This window comes from Abramis brama (genome assembly GCF_963993115.1).
Source record: "Abramis brama genome assembly, chromosome: 1".
Classification (NCBI taxonomy): domain Eukaryota; kingdom Metazoa; phylum Chordata; class Actinopteri; order Cypriniformes; family Leuciscidae; genus Abramis; species Abramis brama.
The window spans coordinates 8,083,254-8,090,765 of record NC_139963.1 but is presented as its reverse complement, the minus strand read 5'-3'; positions in this window follow the sequence as shown (position 1 = coordinate 8,090,765).

The window sequence follows — 7,512 nt, the reverse complement described above, 5'->3', positions numbered from 1 at the left end:
TGTGCTGTTTGTCCTCGTCTGATTCAGTCACACACGCTCTGAGATCAGCTGTTTTTCTCTCCTCAAAAGATTGCAGATTGCAGCCGCTCACTTAAAATATGAACACAGTTCATACGCAGTATATGAGAAACACCAGCAGGTGGCGTCATCATGACATCTGTGCTACTTTTCCGGCCCTGAAGGATAGATGGGGGGTATTCAGTGAGTTTTGGTTACACTTTATTTGGTAACACAGTGTCCTTGTTGCATATGTTACATGTACTTACCATAGTAATAACAGTAAATTATGCATAATTACATGCAACTAACCCTCAACCAAACCCTAACCCTATAGTAAGTACATGTAGTTGATTATTAAAACTCAGTACTTAAATATATACTTACCCTGTAACAATGACACCTTAAAATAAAGTGTAACCCTTTGTCCTTGTTACAGTGTAATTATACATGTATTACAACTACACAAGTTCTGAGTAATGTTAAAGGATTAGTTCACCTCAAAATGAAAATTTCCTGATTATAATTTACTCATCACAATGTCATCCAAGATGTTCGTGTCTTTCTTTCTTCAGTGGAAAAGAAATTAAGTTTTTCTGAGGATTTTTCTCCACACTTCAACGGAAACCAAATTGTTGAAGTTCAAATCGTTTCAAAGGTCTTTGAACTCTCCCAGCTGAGGAATGGGGTCTTATCTAGCGAGACGATCAGTCATTTTCTAAAATGAGTCAATTATCTGGAAATTTTCATTTTGACTAAACTAATCCTTTAATTAACCCTAAACCAAACCCTATTCCCAGTACATGTTGTTAGTTGCATAACATCATGAATTATTTACTGTTATGGGGGCGAAATGTTGTTTTGGGAATAGCTATACATTTCCTCGTCTTCTCTTCCTGGGCACATCAGTCTCAAAACAGTTGCGACACAATTTACAGAAAACTGTGTCAAAGACTTTTATGGACTACTACTTATCAATACTCCCAACGGTCAGTCAGCCAGCTGAGATATTTCCTCATGATACACTCTTATTGTAAACACACACACACACACAGTGTTAGCTCTCCTGATAACACTCTCTCAGGGAACAGAGGGGTGTTTGACATTTTCCAGAAATGAGAGCGAGATAGAGAGAACACAGCATATCAATGAAATGGAACCAGAAGGAATGCTTTTTGTTTTGGTCATTTTACGCCTCTAGTTTTGGGAAGCGTGAACCCGTGAGAACAGTGTGTCTTCAGCCAAGGGCCTTTTAACAAACCGGACAAGCGAACAATGGATGTGTTGGAACACTCCGTCATTTTTCTGTTGTGTAACTGGATCTGCCATTCAGTATTGGACAATCTCATATTATGTTAAGGCAAAAGAGTGCATTCTTAAAAAAATCAGACACAAAAAAACACTAGTCATACGAAATGTGAGTTCTGATAATGTGTACAATAATTTTTTTTTTTTAAGTTTCAGAGGAAGGCAATTGCTGAATTCAGAATCACATACTAGCATACTACTCTTATGCCATATGTTTCTATGGCAGAAATAGTTAAGAGTAGTGTGCAGTTTTTTTGCATCCCATGAGATCATTTGCTGAATTTGAAACCACATAGGCCTACTAGTATCCTACACTCTGAGGGAAAAAATCACTGCGTACGAGTAATCTGCGGTTCCTAATTCAGCAAGTGTCTCTTGCTTCCCTTCAGAGCATTAATAAATTGATGTGTGAAACTGAGCCTCAGCTAAAGAGTCACATGACAGGTTAGTGCCTTCACTGTGCTGTGATTGGATGATCACTCTCAGTGGTTTATGTATATGGTCAAACTAGTAAAATTAAACTGACCCACTGACAATCACTTATGGTCACTTCTGAATTGAAATGACTTGAAACATTGATCACATGAATTTCATGGATTAAAAGCTTAACAAATCAATTCAAGCCGCCATCATCAATATACTTGCAGACAGTGTTTACTAAGGATTTCATGACTAATCCCTTTCAGAAACATAAGATATTCCTTTATATCTAGTGACACTGCAATACGTCTTACCTATTCTCTGGAGATGTTACGAAGATGTGTTAATATTTATAACTAAAATACTCATGGGTTGCACTTTATTTTACAGTATGCACTTACAGTATACTTGTACCTTAGAAAGTACAGGGTAACATAAGGTAACTAGGCTAAATGGGTTACAGTTAGTTTTAGGGGTAGGTTTAGGGTTAGTACCTGGTTATTACCCAATTAGTGTAATTACTGTAAGTACATGGTATGTACAGTACATCAGGAACAGGACTGTAAAATAAAGTGCAACCAAAATTTGCATACCAAACTAAGTTAATATTTTTTTTTTTTATATGCAATGTACCGACCTGCATGTTTACGAAAACAACACACACAAAAAGAAAAAGAAAAAACTATGCATTTGTTCTCTTATTATTTTTAACATACATGTCGATTTTTGTTTATGTCTATAATATCAACTAAAATTGACAGGTTTTTAGAAATTAGAATGCATAAATACATTAATTATATATATATATATATATATATATATATATATATATATATATACATACACGTACGTACGTACACACACACACACACACACACATATTGATATAGCCTATATGTATAAGTAGTCTGCATTAATTAACAAGTGAGACTTTACAGTCAGTAAAGTTACCATAAGTGATGCTTGCTTGAACAAGCAGGACTAATGGAGGGTGTAAACTAGTACATGCGGTATATCCAGCTCACTTAATTATGCATCATCAATGCCCGAACTCAGTGTGAGGGTTTCCTTGTCCTGGATGGGAAACTGGGCGGCAGCCAGCGCACATTATTACTGTACGTGCCAGCATACTGGAAACACCGAGCAGTCGAGGCTCACTTACACTAGCGTGCGTTTGGTGTCTCATGCTGGAGTGAAGACAGATATCTCTGAGCTTGCGGGATTCCTCGTCCTCTCTCCTAAACGGATCCATGTGTAAACTCACAGACTGCCAGTTAAACAGCCCGTTTCCCAGAAGAGAGAGCTCCTCCCGGCCTCGCGCTCACACACACACACACACACACACACACACACACTCCTGCCTGATTCAGCAACAACCAATCATACCACACGGAGAGAGAGACTGCTGTAGAGATATTATTGTAGGACAAGAAACACAGTGTTTCATTCTACACTAGATGTGTTGTGGGAATAACAATAAAGATGCAGCCACAGCCAGAGTTTCTTGGAAACCCAGGACATAACAAGCTCACAGTGAGGAGGTCTATGATACCTGGCGAGAGCTAGCCGCTAGCCGTTAGCAATAGCATTCATCTCAGTGGCAGTTGCTATGGGCGCTCACCACTGGATACAATTGTTTTAAAGAAGTCACATCACTTGAAAAACATCTAATACAATGTAATAAAGTGTTTGAAATGTAGGCCCTGTATGTTATTTGTGTGTGTTTATGTGTGTTTATGTCGTCAAAATATATAGGCCTATTTATTTTTAATGGCATCAACAGAGATCAGTGCTTTTTGGAGTTAAATGTAAAAGTTCATGAAATCTTCCTTATTGCAGCCTTAAGTTTACCAGAAATGCAAGTGTACTTCATGTTTATGATGAGAACGGACTTCTTGGCAAGAATTATTGCTCTGTTTTGACCTACATCTAACCTATAAACCTATGATCGGAAGTTAATGTGGAGCCATTAAAACCCAATAAATCCAAAATATAGCATATCATTATGTGACTTTGAATATCTAAGCCATATGTCTAACGACTTTAGAAATCCAATAAAAATCAATGCATAGGTTGAAAGAGTTGAGATCCTTCAGCAGTAAACATGTGAATAAAACTTTTTTGTTAAACTACTAGTGGATTAAATACAATTTATAGTAATGGTCCAGAAAGATTAAAAGCAGAAACATACAGTTTGATTTATTTATTATTATTATTATTAAAAGCATTTTACTTTTGATTATTTGATTATTTTAAATTAGGTTCTTTAAGTTGTAGATAAAATTGTTCTAGTTGCATCATGCAAAACTTACCAGGTTTACTGATATTGTTGATAGCCTATATCTTGAATCCTCAACGTCTATCATCAACATTTAAATCCTGTAAACCTGGTAAAAAATATGTAAACAAATGTCAATATTAGGCAGATCAATATTATTGTTGAATATCAAGTAACCCACTAAGCAAGCCAGAAGCCAGAGGTGAAAAAGGTGACAAAGGCAAAAAAGAAAAAAATGAGAAAACATGAGAATGAAATGCTTCTTTAAGACTGTAAAAGTAAACAAAGGCTTTTTCTCTCAACTCCAACAAAGGTGACCAAGAGTTGAAAAGGCCAAGCAGAGTTGGTTACACTGGAACAGATTGTTCTGTGTTTCTTAACTGAGAGACTTGGCGTGCTTCCAGAGGAGTTTCCTCTTGGCCGATAACCCTCTTTCATGTACAGGGAACAGGGAAGTGTCCCAAGATAGCAGGCCTCAGCCTGCTTCAGTTCTCTGGTATTTGAGCTCAAAAGATGTTCAGAAGAATAAAAGAGTTGCAGACGCAGCCAGGCAGGGCAATATGAGTGAACTGGGTGTCAGATGAACACTACTGTACTGTTAATTCTCACTGACTGAGAAAGAGAAGCATTCTGGAGGACGTGCAAACAGAAACGATGAGAAGAAGTCCAGAGTCCAGCAGGGAACAGTCGCACCTCTGAGAGTTTCAGACCACCAGGGCATCTGTAGGGTCTGGCCGAAACCTGCTCTGTGCCATTCAAATACTGCGCCCTAAGGGGCTGTTTACACAGCACCATTTCCAACTAAAAACGGAAAACGTTTTATGCGTTTTGGCCGTTGGGCACCTGAAAATGCAAACTTTTGGAAACCGTTTTCAAAGTGCAAGTTGCATGTTGATAAGCTAACTATAGCAAATCTCATCTGCATGATTTGGTGCGTTCAAGTCCTCCTGGGAAGTTCGTACGTACGAGGTGGGAAGTCGTGTTTACGATGGCAGGTGCGTTCAAGTCACTTTCGTCGGAGTAAGATGGCGGTGTAAATTCTCTTAATTACAATTAATAAATGAAGCCACTGCAAACTTTATCGTAACATAGGGGAAAAATGTGTTTTCTTTTGAATCCCCATGTGCAAGAATGTGAATAAGGGCAGAAATCATGATGTAAAATTAGTTATTTTATGCATTTAAATATAATACATTTTTGTTTGTACTCTACAAATTAGCACCTACACTGTTAGAAATTTCTTGTAATTTTACAGGAAATTCCTGGCTAATAGTTGCCGTAAATTTACTGTAAACAGTATACAGGACTGTTATTGTAATACTTAATACAACATCCCTACTGTAATTAATTACAATAATCATGTAAATTTACTGGTATTTGCCAGGAATTTCCTGTAATTTCACAGGATAGAATACTGTAAATATTACAGCAAAATGTTATATTTGTTATAAAATATATATACTGTATATTCCAGTACAAAAAAATACATAACAGCTTGTCCCTTATATTGTGATCTCACACAGCATAATATTTTAGTCCATACAGGGAGACATTCTTACATTAATTAACGACAGAACTATGACGTTGAATGCTCGCAGTTTCCTTTTTTCTTTCTGTCTGTCTCTATCCCATTGTATTGTGCAAACATGTTTACAGCAAGGACTCTACAGTGTTTTCTTATGGAAGAGGAAATACGTCTCCGTTTTTCAGATGTCTAAACACTACAGATTCTTTCCAGATGAATTTCCTAAATCACACATGAAGTGAACTTCCAAACTTCACCTTCTCCTTCCTTCATCTTTGCAACAGAAAGTCTGAATCAACACAGAACTGACTTAACACTGAACAGCTGAACAACACCTGAATGCGTCATTTTCCTGTCATCTCTGTAAAGCTGCTTTGAAACAATCTGTACTGTATAAAGCGCTGTATAAATAAATCCTGGTGACTTGACTTCCACACATCTGTGAAGTGCACTAGAGCCTATAGGGGCCTCATTAAGCACGTTTTAACATGCAAACACACAGACTTGAACATATAGTTCAAATTCTAGAGATTACAACGCTAGAGTTTACATAAAGTTTACAACATAGAGTTTACAACATAGAGTTTACAATGCTAAACTCCACACCAATGTTCATATTTATAAAAACGGTCTTTGATGTGGAAAAGTGCTCAACGCCCCGTCAGGGTCTGAGCAAACGTACACACTTTTCCAGAGTCGGAGAAGTATTTGAAAATCTAAGCAATTCTTGCCGCTCGTCGTAAAGCATTGGACGTTGACTGTTAATAACATTAATTTTCGGGCGTTTGTGATTTATACATTTCACATCTTTAAGACAGGCGTACGCATGTTTTTTTGTGCGAACGTTCGTTCTCTGAACTACATATGCACATTGGGGAACTTATCGAATTGAGATTAAAACTAGGACGGCTTCTACTCAACAGTTTTTGAATGAGGCTCCTGGTCTTCTGTCCTGCTCCTGAGACCCACTGTCCTGCAAAGTTTCCAACCTGCTTCAGAAACACATTAAAAGTTTTCTGTTTTCAGTTAAAACGGTGTCGTGTTAGCGGCCCCTAAGTTAATAACTAATGATCTTTACAATGGAAGTGAATCAATCAAAACTAACTTTAGCTGGACGATAACTTTATCTAGAGCTGCTATAAAGCCAAAACAATCTCTGTTACTGTAATTTCCTATTATCACTGTAAAGCTGTTTTGAAACGCGCTATATTGCTAAAAGCGCTGTATAAATGAAGGTGACTTGACTTGACTTGTGATTTGGCTGATCTGAAGAGCTGGATCTGCTGGTTCAGGTGTGATGGATTAGGATTGGAGCTGAACTCTCCAGAGGGTTGAAGACACTCGACCACAACGGGCCCCATCTGCATTTCAGGACTCATAAAGGTGCTCAAGCTCACCATGTTCCCTCAATAAAGCCCATTACTGGAAACTTTGGACTCCGGGAGAGCGAAGCGTGCCAGTTGGGATTGAGCCTGTCTTACAGGTTGGAAAATGTGGTTCATTTCCTTAATTATTTTGTTCGCTCAGTTCATGTAAACAAACAGGATTTATTTTCCCTCACAGAAAACTGTCCTCACGGGGACCGAAACATGTCCCACAAAATTAAATAACTGGTATTATTATAGGGACATTTTGTTCCCACAATGTAGGCTTTAGCAGGAGCACACACACACACACACACTAAACACACACACCAACACAAACACATTCTCCCTCTCTCTCTCTTAAGCCCCTTTCACACAGAGATTTCCGTAAAATACACAGATAAAGTGACCCGGGATTTGACCCCGGTTCGTTTGATTTTGGTTCATTCACACTGCCAGTGATTTTCCGGAATCAGAGAGTGCGTTCACACACAACCCGTAAAAATCCCGTAAAGACACGTGACATCAATGTGACTTGTAATGTCTCAGCAACTGCGTCTTAAGTTTGCTTATGAGCTGCGATCTCTCTCTTCTCGAGAAACCACGCGAGTAGGATTCAG